General features: G+C 44.5%; 1 pseudogene; it reads left to right on the forward strand.

Moving 5' to 3' along the window:
- Window positions 1-1376: 1376 nt before the first annotated feature.
- Window positions 1377-18961, forward strand: LOC102467670 (60S ribosomal protein L27a-like; annotated as a pseudogene).
- Window positions 18962-22652: the final 3691 nt, after the last annotated feature.

Below are 22652 nucleotides of genomic sequence, written 5' to 3' on the forward strand. Positions count from 1 at the left end.
CACCTCCTCCATCCCAGACGGGACCAGGAAGAGCTTTGCTCTGGAGGTCAGCATCACGAGTCAGTTGATTTCCAAAGCTGCCACTGGGTCCTGGTCTGGTTACTCAAACTGCACTTTATTAGATAGAACCCAGATACAGAGAAAATGGATTCTTCGTCCCATGGCTGCTACCCTCACTAGGTTTTGATCATTTCATGGGGAAAAACATGATGTTCAGAGAGATTGCGCTCACAGAGGCACACTCAGTGAGTACCAAGGGAAAGAAAGACTGGGTGTAGGCATTTGCCCTATGGCTCTCCAATTCTCTCAACTCTTTGTTTACCCCTTGATAATTTTTCATATTATGAGCCCTACCATTCCAAAAAACCTCATGCCCCAGATTCGTTTGTAGGTTATTGCATACCTGTGATGTAAATCCCACCAGTTAGATACACAAGAGGCCTGGATTCAGAAGAGAATACTCTAAGGAGGTATCTTCGTGCTGGGGAAGCAAGTGTGTGAGTAGAAGTGTCCAGTGCAATGGTGACATTCTGGGGCCTGGTCCCAATGGGACCACGGTCAGAGGATGCACTGGCTGCTGGACCCTGCCACCTGCCCTTTTTCCCTGTGGCCTGTGCCTTCAGGGCCATGGATGTGGAGCCCCTCTCCAAGGGCTTCCCGCTGGAGCCCTTTGACCACCAAGTCAGTGGACACTCCTGTGTGCTCCGCTTCAGTGAGACAACCCTGTGCAAGCCCCTGGTCCCAAGGGAACACCAGTTTTAGGCGACCCTACCAGTTGAGATGCACAAATTCACTCCCCAGTCCGTGGTATGTCTGTGTGTTTGGTCTCAGCTCTGTTGCTTGCATGGGCCAGGACACTCTGCTGCTCCAGACAAAAATAGATAGCTTCCATGCTATCTATTTTTATTTTTTTAAGACCTCAGTGCTGGGACCAGCAGATGGCATAGTGGTTAAGTTGCTGGACTCCCATGTAGTCGACCATGGTTCATATCCCAGAAACAGTGGCTTAAAATTCACTCCGGGCTAGTGTGCATAAGTGCCCAAGATCCCAAGAGGAGAATGGAGGAGAAGGGACTGTGGTGTGGCCTTGTCCCCTGGAGGGGTGATTTCTGTTTCTGTCTCTCCAGCGAGCGCACATGCCCTATAGCAAACATCTCTCAAAAAAAAATAAAAGAAAAAAAGAAAAAAAGACCACAGTGCTGTTGAATCAGTCAGCGTTTAGAAAAATTACTTTAGCATGTCATTCACTCATTTAATATGTATTTTTTGAGCATATGCTTTTATGTGCCAGATACTGTGCCAGGTTCCAGAGATACAGCAGTGAATCAGTCACTGAGCTCACGAACCTCAGATTATAGTGTGGAGGAAAGCGGAAAATGAACTGTCATCAGAAACTGAGAAGTTCTATGGTGAAAACTAAAGCAGGAAACAGTAAGTCTTCAGATAGCTTTTCCAAATTTCTTTCTTTCTTCCAGATGAAAGAGGGAGAGAGGACTGGCACCCCCGACAGAATCCTCATATGACCCACCCCCGGCCTCAGCCAGCAGGATCACAGGCACACGTGCAGTAGGTACAGGGAGGCCTTGGGACATGAACCTGGGACCTTTCCATATGGATCCAACATTACAGAGTGCCGCATTACTGCTGTGTCAACATCTGGCCCCAAATTGCTTTTATCATAGCATGAGCCTCATCCGTCCTCCCCTTCAAGCCTTCTTAGCTCCTCCACTGGAAATCAGGTGGGAGATGAGAAAGAAAAGGAGGCAAATTTTTCAAGCAGTTGGATTATTCCCGGAGTCCACATTTAAGACAAGTTTGGGGCTGATGCCCAGAATCATTCCCACGTGGCACTCATTTCTCTTTATTAGCACGGATCATTGACTCCTTCATGATGGCTTAGGAATAATGTGGAGAAAGGCTCATTACTCTGAAATCCAAAGTCCACTTTCTTTTTTCTCTCCTTCAGTTCAACAGGTCTATGCTAATGCATCGCAGGAACTTACTCAACTGGCATCACAGAACCGGGGAATATCTCATTTGAAGTTGGGGTAACACCAAGTGTCTAAGGGGAAGGCAGTTGGGGGTTCTATCACTGACACTTAATATATTCAGTTCTACAAAATACTGTTAGTGACGGTGCCAGCCACTGTGGTCGGTACTATTATCATCCTATTTAAAAATGAGAAGGAAACTCAGGCTCAGAGACATTAAGTAACTTATCCAGGTCATGCTGCGTTCAGACCCAGGGTTGCTGATGTCAGAGTCTGGTGTATCCCTCAAAGGTTTGCCTACAAACAACCAGCAACCCACTATGCATTGTGCTTAACTGAGTATCTGGTAAGCAGTTAAGTTCTCCAGAATGGAAGCAGCTCTGCTGTTTCTGTTGTTGTGGCTGACCGTGTTGACTGGTTAGACTCCTTAAACTCTGGCAGCTCAGGCTCCCGCCCACTGTTTTTTTTAAACCAAACTGTTAAGAAGAGAGGAGGTGGGGGAGCGTGACACCACATGGTGGGGCTGGAATTAGCCTGGCTTCTGCAAGTTGGGGTTCTGTTCTGGTATCCATGGACCACACTGGGGGTTCTGTTTTGGTACCCATTGGCCACACTGGGAGAAGTTTCTGATTCAGCCTATGTTGTTAGTGCCTCCAAAACCCACCCCATTGTTTGCACCTTGAACCAGTGGAAAATTCACTTCAATATGTACTCCTAGTGTCTACAGCAGTATCTGGCACATAGTAGGTACTAAATATGGAGTGAATGAAGAAATGAGGAAATGAGCTTCCTTCACTTCCCAAGCTCCTCTTCCCTGAGGTTGGGCCAGCCATTGTGTCTTCAGTATTACTCATTTTGCATGTATCCCCACCTTTCAGTATATTTTTGCCCTTAATTCTCACACTAATCATTGGCATAGGATATGTTAGCCCCACCTTACAGATGAGGGAACGGGGGCCCACAGTACTTTCGCAGTCTTTGGAAACAGCTGGGGTGGTTCCAGCAGCCTGATTCTGCTCCCTCCTCTTCTTTTCCCAACAGCCTTCCCTCAGAAAGAAGAAGCTTTCAACCAAGATCCATCCCTCATCTTCAGCTCCTTCCCACTGTGAGAGTTTCCGGTTTGGGACCATTTCTTTATTAGACAGCTACTGTTCAGGATCTTTACACACACAAAGCTGGTGGTGTACACATGACTGTGTTTCCCCTGGGGCTACTTGTGTGCTCTCTCTGTTTGGCTTACTTTAATGTGCAGGTCACATGGGGAATAGTGTTGAAACATAGATCGTAATGTGTTGGTCTGGAGTGGCATCTCAGATTCTGCATTTCCGATAAACCTCCAGGTACTGGGAAGCTCCTAGTCTGTGAGCCACACTCCATAGTGGCAAGACACTAATTCTCATTAAGCCCTGACAGGAACGAATTTGTTCTGTTCCTCATAACTGTGAGCTATGTCCCTTGGCAAAAAGGTATTCTGAAGTCCTAATCTTCTGGGCCTCTGGATGTGTGTTTATCTGCAAATAAAACCTTTACAGGTGTAATCAGCTAAATCGAGAGGAGGTCATACTGGGAGAGGGTGAGCCCCTCTCCGGCATGAATGGTGTCCTTACAAGAAAATGCCATCTGAAGACAGACGCGGAGAACTCCATGTGAAGATGGAGGCAGAGTCTGAAGGGAAGCATCTGTGAGACAAGGACCACCAAGGATCGCGGTCCCCAGCAATCCTCTGTGCGGACAGAGGCTCGGATACATCCTCCCGCACAGTCCTCAGAAGGAACCAACCCAGCCGACACCTTGATTCAGGGCTTCTTGCCTCTAGATCTGCGAGGGGGATAAAATGTTTACTGTTTTAATCCACTCCATTCGTGGTACTTTGTTAACCCAGCCACAGGAAACTGATATATTCGTCACACTGAGAAAATGAAAATTTGCCAAGAAGGAGAAAGTAAAAATCTACCTGGCACTTCATCAGACTAGTCTCATAAGCCAACTGCTGAGTGAACAGGAAGCAATATTTTCCCCCAGGACAGACCCCTGCTGGGGTCATCCACAGTTTTATAACAACCCCTTCTTTGTGACTGCTTTCTTGTTTTTAAGTTTATTTATTTATTTGTTTCATGAGAGAGAGGCATTCCAAATGGGTCTTAAGGCTGCAGTCTACCAGCAGCTTCAGCCAGCCTAGATCACCCGCACGCACACACAGCATATATAGTGTGTACGGGATGTGAACTGGGGACTTTCACATGTGGGTCCAGTTGCATGACCGCTGCACCACCATCTGGCCCCATATGACTGCTCCTTTCTTACTGAGAGACTTTGTGCTCTAAAATCATTGACTATCATTGTCTGGAATTACACCAGTAAGAAATTCCACTCTTCCCTAGAGGATCTGAGTCAATTTCTAAGAAGAAAAAAAAAGGGGGTTAATTAAAAAGCAGCCTCAATTTCCAGCCCAATTACAGAGTTCCAGATAAGGGGTTTCTAGACACAACATTCCACATCTATCTTCACTTTGCAGTTTCCAAGGAAACAGGCGTCTGCAGCCACTTAGTTGTCCAGAACTGACATCGATCCCTTTATACGCTTTGCCCTTAATGAACTCTACTTCATTTAAATTTCACCTAAACTCTACACTTCCCCCCAAATCCTGCAGTAACTTCATCTTCCTTTGTTTGGCGAGACTCTCTATGGTTCCTCTAGTGTGTGATTTCCCTCATAGGACAATGAGTCAATTGATTCTGTTGAACTACAGGGTTGTCCCTGATGGTCTCAGGTTGACTAGGCTGGGATGACCTTATTTTATTTCCTGGAAATCTTATGTAGTAAGAGAATCTTAACTATTAGGAACATCAGAAGGGCATAGGGTAATGGTACCTCCTTACTCCCACCTGAACCTTTCTAAACCCTAGATCCATTCCCTAGTCCCAAATCGCTGCTTCTCCCACCCCTCCATTCTGGAAAACCATGGGATGAGTGGATTTAAGATCTGCCTCTCGCTAGCAGCTTGGGTAAATTACTTAAATTTCTAATCTTCAATTTTATCATTTGTAGAATGCAGATAATAGCAGCCAATTCACCAAGTGTTTGGAAAGATTAAATGAGATAATCCACAAATAGCACTTAGCATGGGGTCCAATATATGCATTCCATACTTTAGCTCTTAGTATGTTGCAGTTGCCAACATTGGGGCAGGCCAGCAGGAACTGCCTGTGCCTTCTTCTAGCCTCCCTTCCTCTCCAGCTTCTGCTCCATGGCCCATGGAAAGATGTTTGCTCTCCTTTCACCCCTCAACTCTGCCTGAGAATGACCCAGCAGCATTTCTCCAAGTGGAATTCATGTATCGCCTACATCAGTAATAATCGACTGAACTTATCAAAAATGTAGATTTCTGGGCTGAGAAAACAGGTTCTCCTGGTATAGGATGAGAGTGGAAAGGGGGCCTTGGGCACAAGGCCAGAAGAGACTTAAATGGAACTCACAGCCCATCATCGACCATTCCTTTGCTCAAACGACATGGAACAGGCATGTACTGAGTGCAACACTGAGCATGGTTAAGACATACTGGGAGCTAATGAGGGGTGGGCTCTTGTCCTTTTGGAGTTTATAGTTCGCTGGGGAATAGAGAGCAGTAAGCAGTTGAAATACCAAGTTTTGAGTGCAGAGTGCAAGGAGAAGAAATAAGTAGGCATGGTAGGAGCTGGCTGAGGGACTCCCAGTTCATGTGAGGGGTCCTAAGGCTTCCTGGACCAAATGGTATCTAGCCGGAGTCCTGAAGGATGCTCTAGGAGCTATCAAGGAGGATGAGAGAACATTCCCAGGCAAAGGGAAAGATGAGGGAGAACAGATAGGTTTATGAAATTGGATGGGGCTTTGCACAGGGGAAGGACGGTAAACAGCACAGCACGGCTGTCAAGCAAGCAGGGCCGGATTGTGAAGAGCCGTGCAGACCGAGATGTATAGATTTGGAGCTTTAAGCTATAGAGGAACCCTGCTTAGAAAGGCAGCAGGTGATATGATCTAATTCATATTTTCAAAACATCACCCTAGATTTCCAAAGAACATGAATGGGAGGGAGCAGAAGATGCCTTCAGAAGGTCATCGTGTGATAAGGAGAGAGTTGGTAGGCTGCATTAAGTAACATCAGTAGGATGGAACAGTGCATGTGTAGGCCTCAACAAATAGGATTCATTAATTAATGAACTGCGTGTGTGTGTGTGTGTGTGTGTGTGTGTGTGTGTGTATGTGTATGTGTGTGCATGTGTGCTCTGATGTTCAAGTGGAAAAGATGCTGAGGCAAGGGTATTAAGGCTGAGTTCAGAAAGTGATTCTCTGCTGTCAATGTCATGTTAAAGAAATGTCTGTAGTTCTGTTGTTAGTTGAATGCCCTCCAACCATTCTTTATACCCACTAACTGCCACTCTTTCTACCAGAACTGACACCTCAACTTCCTTTAACATACCCCCATTCTAATGATTACAAGGCTATGTTCTACTAATCCATTGTGGATCTGTCTCGTCCAATTGGGCTATGGGTTTCCTAAGGCAAGTACCAGGTCTAGAAGAAGTACCAGTACAGTACTTTTGATAAGCCCTGGTACAGTATTTAGTGGACTACTGAGTATGGGGTTAGGATTGAACATCTAAATCCTAGGGCCCCAATCCTTTGGTCTTCTACTATCAATTTCACTTGAAATAGGGTCCAGAAATCTGCCTTTTGACCAACTTCCCAGGTACATGTAAAGTTGAGTGTTTCACCCCTTTATGAAAAAGAGTGAAGGGGAATGAGAGAGAGGAAGGGAGGAGACCAAGATAGGTATTGTTGATAGGGCCTCACTGTTGTATACTGCAATCCTCCTGCCCCAGCCACCCTCCTATCAGCCAGGATCACAGGAATAGGCAACTGCATCTTCAGGCTGGCCTGTGAACCAAACCAGAGTCTCCCAAGTGGCTTGTCCTTTCAGACCTAATAAGGAAGGATAGCTTCCTACCAAGAATAAGATTTCCCCCAGGTGTAGGAGCCAGATGGTAGTGCTAACACAACTGGACTCACATGGGAAAAGACCTTGATTCACATCCTAGGGTTTCCCTCTACATGCTGGGTGCTCTTGTGCCCATGATGCAGGCTGACTGAGGTGGGGTTAGATTGCAGCATGAACACCCTTTTGAGGGTCTCTTTCCTCTCTCTCTCTCTCTTAGAAGAAATAAATATTTTTTTAATTCTCTCATATGCAGGACTAGCAGTTAGTGGAATGCTGGACACCCATGTAGTCGACAGGTTCAAGTCCCGGACCCAGTGGCTTAAAACTCATGCCTGGCGCGTGTGCGTGCATGCCTGAGATTTCAAGAGAAGAATGGAGAGAGGGGATTGCAGCATGGCCATCCCCCCTGGGGGGTGATTTCTCGCTTTCTGTCTCTCTGTCTGTCTGGCGAGTACACACACCCTATAGCAAAAACCTCTCCAAAAAAAATCCCTCATATGGAGTAAGAAAGAAAGCCATTACTTATTCAATCATGAATATTTTTTGTGTTTTTGTTTTTAGAGAGATTTTTGCTATAGGGTGCATGTGCTCACCAGAGACAAAGGGAGAAAATGAGAAATTACTTCCCAGAGGCAATGGCCACACCACAATCCATTCTCCTCTCGGGATTTTGGGCATGCACACACATGTGCCTGGCATGAGTTTTAAGCTGCTGGGTCCAGGACTCAAACCATGGTCGATTATGTGGAAGTCCGCCGACATAACCATTATGCCATCTTCTGGTCCCAAATCGTGAATATTTATTGAACATCTGCTTTCAGATATTGACATGCAACTTTTCAAAATCAGACCTGTTGTAATGCTGAGTGTAGAAACATTAATAAGAATGGTGGGGAAAGAGTAAGTCTGGAGCAGGGGGACATCAAGAAGTTTCCGTGAGGGTAGGAGCTGCATGGACATCTGTTCTTGGCCCGCCATATCCCCTCCTCCTTCTTTCCTATTTGGATACTTTCCATGAGGATCAGGTAGGACTAAACATCCCATTCTGACCCCTCTCCCCAAAGGGACAGACAAATGACCCAGGCTCTTCTGATCGGAATACAGCGCTCTCCACACTGCAGGGGCTGGTACAGAGAGCTAATGTACAGCGACATAATTTTTAAAAGCCAGAGAGGAGTTTAGGAATCTCGAGTTTCTGTAGCCAATGCAGGTGTCACAGGCCTTGGTGGACTGCTGTTCTCTCCAGAGACTACATTCATAAGGGACAAATCTTCAAGTAAAAACTCAGATTCTTTCTAGTGATGGCCTCTCTCCACTCTCATCCCTCCAAACAGCAGTGATGACTCCAAAGACAGAATGTGACAGAAGCTGTAAGCAGAAACCCAGGATGTTCACATCTCTGCTCTATTGGGAATGGCAGAGGCTACCGCCTCCTTGTGCTTGGGCTTATAGACTGGAACAGTGCCTATAACGACCCTAGAACAAAACACGGCGAAATCCACCCCCAGTTCCTTCTCTCCCTTCTCCAGAACAGACACAGTACATGGGCTCCGGGATGAATTGGCTCAGTGTGCTGAATCTCCCCAAGGATGTGCTACAAGTGATTCCATTCCTCTGCCAGTCACTTCCACTCCCTTTTCTCTTCCCACTCCCCACCCTGCCACCAGACCTAATTTTTCTATCCTGCCTCACAGTTTCAGAGAATTGCAGAAATGTGTCCCTTCCTGTCCCTGAACAAAAAAATTTTGCCCCAGTGTGCATTATTACCTTTCTAGAAAATCCAGTTTGGGAAATAGACCAAAAGGATCTTGCCTCATCAGAGAACACCTGGCTTGCACATCCTCACCTCATGTACTGTCGGATTCTTTCTTCAGTTCAGTCATTTCAATTACTGTCAAGTTTCTGTCTCCACCTTCAGTTATTTTTATTCCATCATCATGATGCTTGTCCTATTTGTGCACCACCCTTATTACAATTTACTCCAAAGTTTTCTTTCAATCTAGTAATTTTTTCATCCAAATTCATATTATAAAGAAACTTTATTTGACCCTCCTAAGTGGAAAGCCAATATTGGGAAGATTTTTTTTCCATACTCTTGTAACTCTTGAGCAATTGAGGGTACTTTGAAATGATTATTGTGAAAACGGAGCACTACGATTAGAGTCTAACTAGACTGTGCTGCTGCAGGAGACACTGTGCCTGAGGTCTGTGTTCTTCATATATAGCTGGAAAGACTGGAAGCAAATTGAAAAGGAAATTGTCCCCCCGCTCTGCTTCAATGTTGCTTCATGTCCTGCCTATATAGATGATCTAAAACCATCATGAGTGGACTTAGGAGTTTGCATCCTATGGTACAGGAAACGACAGTATAAAAGGACAAAAATTCTATTCTTCAAAAAGATTAGCCACAACTTCGAGGGTCCTCAGAGACCATCCTCTGTCTTTGTCTTCCCCTACCAACTCCCCACAACCATGTTTTGATCAGAATATGAAAGGTCTTTTTCCTTCTTTCTATGAGTGGGAGAGACAAAGAGAGAAAGATGCAGCGAGAGTCAGCACCTGCTGCAGGCCCTTGACACCACGATCCACCCCTAGCTTCAATCAGCCGAGAATCATGAGCACGTTATGCCCGGTGCAGTCAGCGGTGCCTACAGTCACACCTGGAACCTTCCTGTGTGTGTCAGCCTCAGAGAGTCATGTTTCACAGTTCCACCACCATCCATCTCCTGTGAGAGATCTTTCAAACGACTCTTCACCAACTATTCCCAGCCATGTGATCTGAGGTTCTTCAAGAGAGTAGTTGCAAGGGGCTATGGGCCAACAACATTTTTTCCTGCCATCACTATGATAAAAGGCTCAAGAAAAAGAGGATTACCAGCATATGGCATGATCCTACTCATGTATACACACACACAGAAACACACAGATACGTTCTTCCTCTTAAATTTAGCCTGTTAAGAGATTCTCTGTGTTCCTCCAGATTGCTGCTATAACAAGAACCAGGGAATGTTCCCTTTGGGAGACACCTTCTCTCTAGAATGGCCTGAGACTGAAGACATTTGGTCTGGGCCTCCTGGCATGCTCTCACTATCCCTTCAACACATTTTTTGTCACCATGGAGTCATAGGACACCAAGTGCTCTGGTATGACTATGACACAGAGAAGGGCTGTGGCATCCAGCCAGCTCACCACTGTGGAATCTAGATGGAAGGCAGCTCCACAGATAGAATGGCCTGAGACTGAAGACATTTGGTCTGGGCCTCCTGGCATGCTCTCACTATCCCTTCAACACATTTTTTGTCACCATGGAGTCATAGGACACCAAGTGCTCTGGTATGACTATGACACAGAGAAGGGCTGTGGCATCCAGCCAGCTCACCTTCACTGTGGAATCTAGATGGAAGGCAACTCCACAGAATGGTGGGGAAAGAGGGAAGGAATAAGTCAGGAATGGGGGTGGGGAGGGTCATCAAGGTCAAATGAGGGTTAGGAGAGGCATGGATGCCTGTGGTTTGGCTGCCATCATCACCTTCTCCTTCTTTCTTGTTTGAATACTTTTCTTGGGATCAGGTAGAACTGAATACCTTTTACCTTATTCCCACCTAGACTCCAAAGGGGCAAACAACCCAGGCTCATCTGATCTCAGTACAGAGCTCTGTGGACTACAGGGACTGGTACAGAGAGCTGATGAACAGGAACATAATTTTAAAGCCAGAAAGGATTTTTCTATGAACCATGGATGTCCATAGTCAACCTCAAATGTCACAGGCCTCGGTGGGCTGCTCTGTTTTCCCAAGGACTACATTCATAAGGGACAAGTCTTCAAGTGAAAATCAGGCCAGGTCACCAGGGGCATCGTGGACTTGGTGCAAAAGTCTCAGTGTAATGAAGACCTATGTCACCTGGCCTCCTCCTCCACACCTAGATTTTATTGTGACAGCAGGACCTGGGAGTTCTGGATCCACCTCTGCTGATACCATCACTCTTCCTGAGTGATTTTCTAATATCTGTAGAAAACAAGATGTCCAAAAGGAAACATACAGAATGTTATACCTATGTGAGTTTCTATCGGGTAGTGAGAGATTTCAGTTTTGGCATTTTTAAATGAAGTATTTTATAACTATTTCTGTTTTTTTCTTTAATTTTACACTGATTGGTATTTTCTAATATCACTGTATTAAATCTACATTATTTTGTAATTGGAAAAAATTTTTTTAAATACCATTACTGCAATCACTAAGTGATGTATAATTTTCCAGCTAGTGTGGGACCAATTATTCCTTGTAAAAGAAAATGAAATTTCTAGTCAAAAAAAGTCACACTCTTCCATTTATATTACACTTTAAGTGTTTCATTTAACTATCTTATCATTTCTGTAGGTCCTCTATAAAAAGTCACACCATAGCAATTTCTTTTAATCCAGTGCTTTTTGACTTTGGATCCCCTTTTTTCCATATAACACCTAATCATAGCCTATAGAATTGAGTGTTCGAGTAAACATGCTTTTGGAAACATTGATCTGGTCCATTTTTTGTTCCTCATCTTTCAGCCAAAAGAACTAAGGTCTAGAAAGATGAAGGAACGTAGTCAGTGATTCACAACCATTAAAAACCAAACTGAGGGGACCAGCAGTTAGCGTAATGGCTATGTCGCTGGACTCCCACGTAGTCAACCGCGGTTCGAGTCCCGGACCTGGTGGCTTAAACTCACGCCGGGTGCGTGTGCGTACGTGCCCAAGATCCCGAGAGGAGAATGGAGGAGAAGGGATTGCGGCATGGCCATCCCCCCTGGAGGGTGATTTCCTGCTTTCTATCTCTCTGTCTCTCTCTGTCTGTCTGGCGAGCGCACGCGCCCTATAGCAAAAACCTCTCACAAAAAAAAAAAAAAAAAAACTGAAAGTCAAACTAAGGTCTTTCATGCAAGACCAGTGTGTAGTCATGCACATATGGACACACAGCTCCGGAGACATTGTCACCTCCATGAGCTGTGTCCCCGGAGCTGTGGAGGACACATCTGTGTGGCTAGGGGACACTCAGTTCACATCCTGATCACTCAGCAGCACAGCCTTTCACCACTTGGCTGAGCCCAAGATAGAGAAGCCCCTAGATTGAACAGATGCGTAAAACATTTCCTATTATTCTTTGAGAAACAACATAAGTGCCTGTCTAAGCATTTAAACTGTCTAAGTAGCTCTTAGGACAGTCCTACAAACGGAGATGTCACCGCTCAGCTCTTCTACAGATGTGTTCTCGGGGTAGGATGCTGACTGATGGACCCAGTACAGTTTTGAGAATTTCTTTCCCTCCCTTCCTCCCTTCCTCCTTGAAAAAAACACCTCAAGTGCCAGGGCAGTGTGAAACACATGCTCCAGGACAGGCTTCATGAGAGCTGCTGTCACAGCCATTCCTACTTAAACAGGTTATCCAACCTGATGAGGAATCGTGTCAGGAGAAATTTTACTGTATTTAATTTGGGCCTTCTTTCCTGCTGCACCAAGTCAGCTCAATCCCCAAGTGGCAATTCTAATGACCACTGTTCTTCCTGTTGATGGAAAAAGCTGACTCTGCAGAAGTAATAATTAATGCAGTTAATTACTAAGCAGGAGATTGAGAGATGGACCTGGAAAAAGACAAGTGTGGGTCTCAGGGTGTTCGGATACCGTGGTTCCTTTTATTTGGTTTTGAGAATGAGAGACAGTTTGGAATTCAGTGTAAAGGGTTATTTCATTGGTCTGGCCCAAAAAAGCAGGGCATCTGGAAGTAGAGGCTTGTAGGTTATAGGTGCGTTTAAAATGTCTAGGTTGATGATTGGAAAAGAAGGTTTCTGTCTCGGGAAGAGATCAGCATAAGAATGTACTTTACAGAGATAAGAAAGCCTACCGTACATCACAGAGATACTGTCAGGGACAGGATGTAGGAAGAGTCCTGCTATCAACGGGTCAAAATGGCCTATTAATGTTTGTGTGCATGACTCCTGCCATGCTCCCTAGAAAGGATTTTGGAAATAGAAAAAAGCTTTTATCCTCATTCCTTTGCTTCATCCATTATACCCTTCCCTATTATAAGCAGGCTCCAGCACCCCTCACATGTGTCTCCTTTGGCCTGCTATGGCAGCCCAAAAAGTGGAAGTTTTCCTTCTTCTCTGAATGAGCAACCAGTCTTGATTTCTCTTCTTCATCATGAAACAGACCTAGGAGCACACCTCTGACATCTCCCCAGACGCCTCTATCACTCATGGTCTCTATCTCCTCCACTCCAGGCAGCCATTGAATTACCATGGCAACCTCCTCCCAGTTGGTCTCCCCCTGCTCCCAGCAGGAACACCAAAGTCTTTCTTTCCACCTGTCATCCACATCACCTCTCTTTTCTGCCAGAAGCTCCTCCTCATCCTTCAGCCTTCAATATTTAAGGATACTTAAAGGAGGGACCAGCAGTTGGTATAATGGCTATGTTGCTGGACTCCCATGTAGTCAACCACGATTCGAGTCCCGGACCTGGTGACTTCAACTCATGCCAGGCGTGTGTGCATGTGTGCCCAAGATCCCAAGAGGTGAATGGAGGAGAAGGGATGGCAACATGGCCATCCCCTCTGGGGGGTGATTTCTCACTTTCTGTCTCTCTGTCTTTCTGGGGAGCACACATGCCCTATAGCGAAAACCTCTCCCAAAAGAAAGGATACTTAAAGGATAACCATCCCTTAAATCTGTATTTTTCTCTACCTCCATCCCGTTTATTTTCAAAAATGCTTGCCATAATTTACAAATATTACATTGCCTGTTCATGCTTAATCCTGTGGATAACCTGGCGGCTGGGACAGCACTTGTCATGATTTCTCTCTATACCCCCAGCACATAGCATCATCCTCTGTGGTGTCTTGCCCATTAGCTCTGTGGCTTCCAGCAAGTTATTTAACCACTCTCACTTTTTCAATATACAAAGATGTCACTGAGCCCTACCTTACAGGTTGTTTTGAGAATTAAGTCAGATCATTTGCAAAGTGCTTAGAATAATACTTGGTCCACAGCAGATGTTTAATGCTGGTTTCTTTCCCTTTCTACTTAAGGGAGAGGGAGGCAGGGTGTGTATTAGTCAGGACATTTGATTAGAAGCATCAGACACTGAATTCGAGCTAGTAGAAACAAAGAAGGGAAGTGGCTGGCGGGTGTTAGTAAACAGAAGTGGCAGAAGGTGAAACCAAGCACTCAAACGCCCTCAACATCCACTTCTCTGCCTCTCACTTTCTCTTGCTGTGTGCCTGTGTGTCTAAGCGTCTGTGTTTATCTACCTCTGCTTCTCCCTGTCACTTTATTCTCTCAGCTACCTCTCTAAGGCAAGAAACATCTCTGCAGCACTTGCCCTCTCATCACAGCTTCACTTTCCAGAGAAACATGGCACTTCTTTTCCGAGCTCCAGAAAGAAGAATCCCAGAGTAGAACTCTGATTGCCTTGACTACGGTCATGGGCCTACTGCCCTATCACAAGGGTCAAGGAAATGGATACAGAGTAAATTGGAATGGGGAACAACACTCCCAGCAGAAGTAGGTGCATATCCAAGGAGAAGTGGAAGCCCGTTCCAGGCAGATACAATGGATGCCCACCATGAAAAACACAATAGAATATAAAACAGTGTAAGCCATGGCATGTACCAGCGCAGCGATCATTACAATGGCCTCTGTGTTCTATTCATATGTCTTTCTCCCTGGTTAATCTTCTGGTTACTTAGGAACAGAGACAGTGCCTTTGTTGTGGCTGTTTTCTCTATACCTGGACAGTGAATGAGTATTGTCTGAACAGTAAATGAACAAAGGCAAGCACCAAGATTTTTCTCATTCCAGTTGATGCTTCCCTTTCCAGCTATAAATTGCTTCTGTGATCCTGGTCTGGGGACACAGTTACATAATGGCCCTCAAACAGTCTCCAAGAAATCTGGCTTCTGTCTTGGTGGTTATTTACATCTTAGAATGGTATCGCTGAGACTTGCCCATTCTCCTTTGCCTTGCTTGGCTTCTTCCATGAGTTTCCATGTTTCTATTTATAAATCTCACTTCAGCCCAGCTCTTTAGGCCTGATTCTCTCCTGATCCCCCCCACTCCCCCCCTCCACACACACACACTTCCTTCTAGAGGCAGACTGCTTTGGTTAACCTGAAATGCCATTCAGAGGAGGTACAGCTGTTCTTACCAATATGCTATGGCTCCATGCAGCTCTCAGCCAAGTAGGTAGCAGCCTGTTCTGATTGCCCATTTAGCCACTGCATCAAGGACAGAAAATCAGAGCAGTTTTCATATTTAATTCATGGAAAAGTCTAGAGATTGCAAGAAAAAGGGGTTGGGCTCCAGTTCAATAATCACAGATGAACTGTATCCTGGGCCTTGTAAGTTTCAAGTCTCTAGCCGTGGCTAAGCTTGCCTCAAGGCCTAGAGATAAAGTCAGCCACCTTCCCTGTGCAGAGCCCTGTGCAGGCTGTTGAGACACTGCAATGATTCAGACCAGTTGCTATCCTTGAAAGGCAGAAGAAATTCATTACTATGATACACTATGACAGACTGAGCTCACAGGCCACAAATTACGCATTATCAAAGAGATTAGGAAGCTGAATATGGTCTTTGCACCTGGAAAGACCTTTCTGGACTCCAGAAAATCCTCTAGGGCTCATTTTCCAAATACTAGCTCATAGAAACAAACAAACAATCCTTCCAAGTCCTGTAAATTTATTTACAGTCAGAAATTTTAGAGCTGGAGGAACCTTGGAGATGATCTGGTCTCAAACCCTGAGTTCACTGAGGAGGAAGCCAGATCTATAATTACAAAATTAAATCATTTCCAGGGTATGCAACCTGTCCCTAATTCTGCCATCTTAATAATGTGTATAATTTACTGCTGGAAAAAGGAAAGACATTGAATATTTATGCATTGACCCCTGAAACTACCCATATCGTGAGCATATTTAATCCTCCCCGAAATGAAATGGGTGCCTTTATTCCATTTTACAAATGAGGGAACAGAAACGCAGATACATTAAGTGACCTGAACAAGGTTGCACAGTGGTAAATGATGGATTGGGGATTTGAACTCAGTCTTCATGTTTCCAGAACCTCTATTCCTATGAGAATGGAAATGTATTGAATTCACATTATTGAAGTAATGCTGAAAAACCCAAGTTCTATTCTTAAATTTACTAGTAAGTTATATGACCTGGTAAGGCCTTTTTATTTTACTAGGTCTGCATTTCCTATTGCAAAATTGGGAAGACCTGAGCTGGGTCAGAGATAGTAATATGTGGCCCACGAATGGCCACTCTCCTACCCTCCGCCCGAGATAGACAGGACTATAACCTCAGGGTGCTCCTTCCCTAGAGCTCAAACTGGGCTCCTAACACAGAGCTTCATGTCGCCACTCCCAGTCCGTGGCAACCTACACAAAATAAAACTTACTTTCCACCCCTTGGCGCACTGAACACTCAGATTCATTCCAACTCTACTTAGTCTGTGCAAACTCTGGCCCTGGATTTTGTTATTTCTCTGCAGTGCTGAAAGGAAAATGGGAACAGCTTATCTGGGATTTCACGGAACAAAGCCATTCCAGATGCTGAGCCCCACAGCACCCTGATTGGTCATGGGGCTGCGCCCAGGACGCGAGGGGAGTCTGCCACAGGAAGGGCAGGCCATGGATCTGTTCCATCCCACAGAAAAAAATCTCCCTTGCATCTGCTATTTACTGAAATGTCACATAGTTCTCCTATTTCATAGGTCTCCAGTGCTGAAATGGCTTAGTCTCAACAATAAGGCAGCCGAATAAATAAATGGAAAAAACCCACAGTCTTCACATGCTGATGGGCTTACAGACCAGAGAGATGGACAAGGAGGCATTGGGGGACAGAAAGCCAGATCTAGATCTATAATATACACCCAGAAACATCACACTGTATCAAGTGGCTGAGCCTGCAGTGAACCAGAGGCAGGAAGGATCATGGGAAATCAGAACCACATTGAAATCTGACATTGTGCTGACAAGTCTCCATCACATGCTATGGGAAGGGGACAGCAGGCCACATGTGTGACCAGAGGGAGCTCAGAAACAGCCAAGTCATCAAACTGCCCTTGTCCAGACCTCAGGAGAGCCACGACCCTTCACATAACAGGTGTGGATCCCCTCCTTGTGCCAGTGGCAATTACAGAGAGAAAAGGCAGTCCATTCTCCAAGGTGTCTATTTGAGTCTAGCCTCAAATTACCCTAAACTGTCACCAAGTGCCTGCAGCCTGGGCTCTGTCCTGTGAGCCAGGTCTGGAGAAAGTCCTGCCTGGTCCCAGAAAAACAGCACATGAGGATGCCAGCTGAGGTAAGAAGGTGGGGACAGCCCTGAAGCTGGTGTGGTGGAGGAGCCTGCTTCCTAACCGTCATCTCTCAATACACCTCAACATTCTTCAAAGGGCCAATATGGGGCTAGAGTAATACCAGGAGTGAGTACTTCCTTACACATAGTAGGGGCTTAATAGATGAGTATGCTCTCCTCCGCTCTTTCAGCCCCTTGTAGCTGAGTAACTCAGTTTGGGCAGATTTTACTGTTTGTGGGTTATAAGGCTGAATGTCAGTCATCTAACCCTCTGAAGGTCAGTGTCTGGTTTTATAAAATAGGGAAAATGGTATCTGCCTCCTAGAGATGGTTTTGACTTATAACATTGAATAGTCATTATATTGTTACTGGTATTGAGCTTAATGAAAAAAAAACATGTGAAGAGACAGTTCAGACATATACTCCCCATTTTGTGGTTAGAGATAAGCATCGGAGAGATCTAGTGGCTTACCCAAGGTGACACAACTAGGAGAGTCACAGCAAAGAACCAAAGTAGTCATCCAACTTAAGTCACTCCCATTCATCCATCCTACATCCACTCCTTAATTTCGCCACTGCTGTAGCGACACCTCCCCTACTCACTCCCAGTGTCATAAGCTGCCAGTGACACCAGGACAGTGAGGTGTGCCAGAGTGGTGGGTATGATAGAAAAATAATGTGCCCACCCCACTGTTTATTCCCTAATGATACTCAGAATCTGTAACTACATTAGGTTCCATGGCAAAAGGGAACTAAGACTTCAAATGGAATTGATCAACCAACCTTAAAATCAGAGGATTATCCTGGATAATCTCGGCGGCCCAAGTATAAGCGCAAAGGTTCTTAGAGTGAAGAGCGAGGCAGAGAGGTAAGGCACAGGGAGATGTAGGAGATACAGATGCAGATATAGAAGATGGTCTGACAGATGCAACACTGTTGGCATTGAAGATAGAAGAGGGTACCAGGAGACAAGGAATACAGGATGAGATGAGGAAAGAGTCTCCTCTAGAGCTTCCAGAAGGAACACAGTGAGGCCATACTGGGCTTGTAAAGCCTCCCAAACTACAAGACAATTAATTTGTGTTGTTTTTAGCCACAAAGTGTGTGGTCATTTGTTATGATGGCAATACAAAACTAATACAGTGGGCCCGATACATCGCGAGACTTCACGGCAGCCTCCCTCTTTCGTCTTAATCACTGACGTGCCGCCATCCAGACTGAGGAAGACCCGGAAACTTCTAGGCCACGTGAGCCATAGCCACAACCGCATCAGCAAGCACCAGAAGTATCCCGGAGATGGGGGTAATGCTGGTGGCATGCATCGCCACAGATCAACTTTGACAAATATCACCCAGGTTACTTTGGGAAAGTTGGTATGAGGCATTACCACTTAAAGAGGAACCAGAGCTTCTGCCTAGCTGTCAACCTTAGTAAATTGTGGGCCTTGGTCAGTGAGCAGATGCGGGTAAATGCCGCCAAAAAATAGACTCGGGTAATTCCCATCACTGATGTGGGGTAACTTCCATCATTGACGTTCTGCAACCGGGCTGCTACAGGTTCTGGGAAGGGAAAGCTCCCAAAGCAGCCTGTCGTCATGAAGGCCAGATTCTTCAGCGAGGAGAAGATTCAGGGTGTGGGGGATGCTTGTGTCCTGGTGACTTGAAGCCACAAGGAGAGAGTTTCATTAAATGCTAACAAGTGGAAAAAAAAAAAACCTAATGCAGTGGAATATCTTGAATTTGAACTTGTGCCAACATTACTGCAAGCTGTGCTCCACACCAAATTGATGTGGCTTTGAAACCTAGCTCTATCTCTTGCTAGATGTGTGATCTTGGACAGATTAACCGTGATTGACAAACAGACATGGTGAGCATCTTTAGATTTGGAAAGCAAAAAATGCCATATTCGATTGTGGTTCCCAAATTTATTTATCTGCAACCTAAAAGGCCTCCTCAACTAGAATGGTATTTAAAAGCAAGAGAAGTCTCCTACATGGTCCAGAGCTTGGTTCAAGCAGCTCTGACTTCCAGTTCTTACAACCCAATTGATACAGTAGCTTAGAATTACTAGTGTTACTAGAATCAGCATTAGGAGGGTCTCCAGAAACCATGATAGGAGAATAATAGCAAAAGCCCCTACATTTGGGAGTCAAGTCATGTCTCTTAGGCAAGTATCAGCTCTTAGCTTCTTTCTGACCATGAGAGAAACGTAAGATTGAGTCCATGTGGCACCTTGCCACTTAAGCAGCTTACTTACTTACTATACACTAAGATATCATATTAGAAGGAATTACTCCACTAACACTCAGAAACTTCTCTGAGGTGTCAGGACTCTCTGGCACACACATCTGATCAAGATATAATTAAGATTTCTTCTTCTAATCTCCAGACCATTTACACTATGCCATAAATGTAACTGACGAACATGATATTGTGTAGATGAGACAGTCAAGACTCCTATGTACTAAATTATGGTGGAGCCAGAGAGTGGACATAATCTTGAAGCAAAATTGGGAATGTTTATTTTTGTCTCCTCTAAGTAAAAACGAATCACTTTTTGTTATATCTCCTCATTGAGCTAGATAAAAATCATTCTTCAAAATAATAGCTGCATTTTAGGGACCAGTTTGGTTGATTTGCTACAATAAGAAAATCACATCTCAGAACAGTGATTGCAATAGAAGTCTTCTCCTGGTTAAGCATTTGATAGGCCACTGCTATTTCCAACCTCCAAGCATCTTTCTATACCCACTAAACAGGTATGGCAGACATAACCATCCATGAATTCAAGTCTTTGGTGATGCCACAAATTTCTCTCTCCAAAGTGTTACTTTTGACTTACTATTCTGGCAGAGGTGGCGGATAACTCTTTATGGGGATAACTCTTCTATTTTCTTTCATGGGTCTCAGAGCCAAGATAGGATACTACTAGGGAGGTGGGCCTATGATACCCTATTATCTACTATAGAACTAGAGAAATAACCACAGGATGTGTTCAAGGTCCCAACCAGTCAACTGTAAGGTGACCAACAATAAAAACTGAATTGATTACCTGTCATTGTGTGTTAGTCATCTATTGCTTCACAAGTTTCCCCAAAACTTAACAACTGAGAACATTTATCATCTCACAATCTGTGGCACAGGAGTACTGGAGAAGTTAAGCTGAAAGTTCTGGGTGAGCATCTTCCCCTGACTACTGTCAAGGTAACTGGGGCTGCAGTCCTCTTGAGGTTGCAGGAGTGTCTACCTCCAAGCTCAGTTAAGTGCTTACTGTAGGTCCTGATCCTCTGCTCTATGGGCCTTTTTATGCCTCATAGCTTGGGAGCTATCTTCCCTCCCAGCAATCCAAGAGACAATGACAAAGGACTCAAGGTCAAAGAAAGTGACATTCTCTAACTTTGGCCACATTTGATTCATTAGAAGCAAGTCAACTAAGCCCAACCTGCATTCAAGAAGAGAGGATTCCACTGGGTATGGACATAGGACACAGGGATTCCTGAGGGCCATTTCAGAGGCTAGCTTTATCCTGATTGTTAGACCATAGTGATGGGCTGAGTTGAGGAATTAAGGATAGTTCAAGGGCCAGCAGATGGCATGGAGATTAAAGCGACTGGATCCTTCATGGCCAGTGATGCAGCTGGAGTCCTGGTCCAGTGGCTTGAAATACACACAGGACACATGTGCATGCATGCTCAAAATTTTGAGAGGAGACTAGAAAAGAAGGGATTGCAATGTGGCCCCTGGGGGGTAATTTCTCTCTCTCTCTCTCTCTCTCTCTCATTCTCTCCTGTGACTGCACATGCCCTATACCAAACTAAAAAAATTTAAAATTTTTAAAAAGGATAGTTCAAAGTCATTATCAAAAACTCTGAAAATCCAGGTAATGTTTTTCCTCAGAATAAATGGCCCAGGTAAATGGTTGCAGGCCACTTTCAGAAGGCTGGAGGAATGATGTACTTACATATTTGTGTCATCTTCAAGATACTCAGCCTCCCACTCATTCAAAAGGCTCAAGGCTCTCTAGCTTTGAGAACCTACTCTTCTTTTTCATATTGTGCCAAGTGCACATATATATCAGAACCTCTTGTTTCCTAGGGAGTCTAAAAAAATATCCCAGACTATGGTAACTTTTCATAAGAACAAGAAAAGAAATTAGAGTAGCACAACATACACAGTAAGAATCCATGTAACATTTTCCATTGCACCAATTGTTGAGCACCAACTGCATGTGAAGTCATTAGACACTTCATATACTTCATTACCTCTATTTTTTACTAAGACTCTGGAGATAAGAATTAGCCTCCATTTACAGAGATTGAAAAACTTAAGCTTAGAGAGGTTAGGCTGAGTTGCCCCAGATAAAAGTGTTGCTGAGTTCCATAAGTAGGATTCCAAACCCAGTCTACTTGGCCCAAAGCAAATGCTCACTACACCATACTATATCATACAAATTATGGGCTTATTTTTCTGTTCCAAGAGTGCTTTGTTTACTTCAATTATTCAAATTTGACTACACTCACTCCGTATTGTGTGTGTGTGTGTGTGTGTGTGTGTGTGTGTGTGTGTGTGAGTGTGGTGTGGCTATCCCCCCAGCGAGTAATTTCTTTTATTTTTTTATACATTCAATCACTGTACATCATTTAGCTTGTATAGAGAATACACTCACTCTGTATTACATCCATTCTCTCTAAATCTGCCTCACCTAATTATACATCCATTAAATAACTGACCTTTTCTAGGGCATTTACCACATCTTATTAATCCTTCTATTCCTTTCTCTGCCCCAATCCTAGCTCCCAACAGGTGTATAAGAATGAATGCCTGCTAATTAGCATACATCAGTATTCCAAAAACATACCATGATGAATACCATACTGATGAATTTTAATGAAAGAAGCCTTTTTAAAACATCATTCAGCATTTGTCAGACTGTCCATTATGAACATCATCGGTTGAGCCTCCTTTTTATTCCTGCTCCTATTTAAAAAGTACAGTCTGATCTGCTGGGATGGCTCAGACTTTGAAGTCATTATTATTGCTAGAGCTATGGCCAGCCTCCTCCCCAGGCATAAGAAGTATAGGAAAGTGAAGTGATTGGCACTGGCTTCATTGCCATCAGCTCACTTGTTATCAGGCGACTCCATTGTACTAATGAGCAGTCATGATTAATGTGGTGCCTAAGGCTCACTGAATAGGCTCTAGAGTCGTGCCATTCAAATCCTGATTCTACCAGACTCAGAAGGAGTTCTAGAGTGCTAGCAAAAACAAAAGGCCAAACAACAGGCAAATCTTTGACTGTCACACTTTTTTTTTTTCCCAGAGACCCACTACTTGGTCTTCTGAGCATCTTTGTGT

The sequence above is a fragment of the Tupaia chinensis genome, unplaced genomic scaffold, assembly GCF_000334495.1.
Source record: "Tupaia chinensis unplaced genomic scaffold, TupChi_1.0 Scaffold000545_1, whole genome shotgun sequence".
Classification (NCBI taxonomy): Eukaryota; Metazoa; Chordata; class Mammalia; order Scandentia; family Tupaiidae; genus Tupaia; species Tupaia belangeri.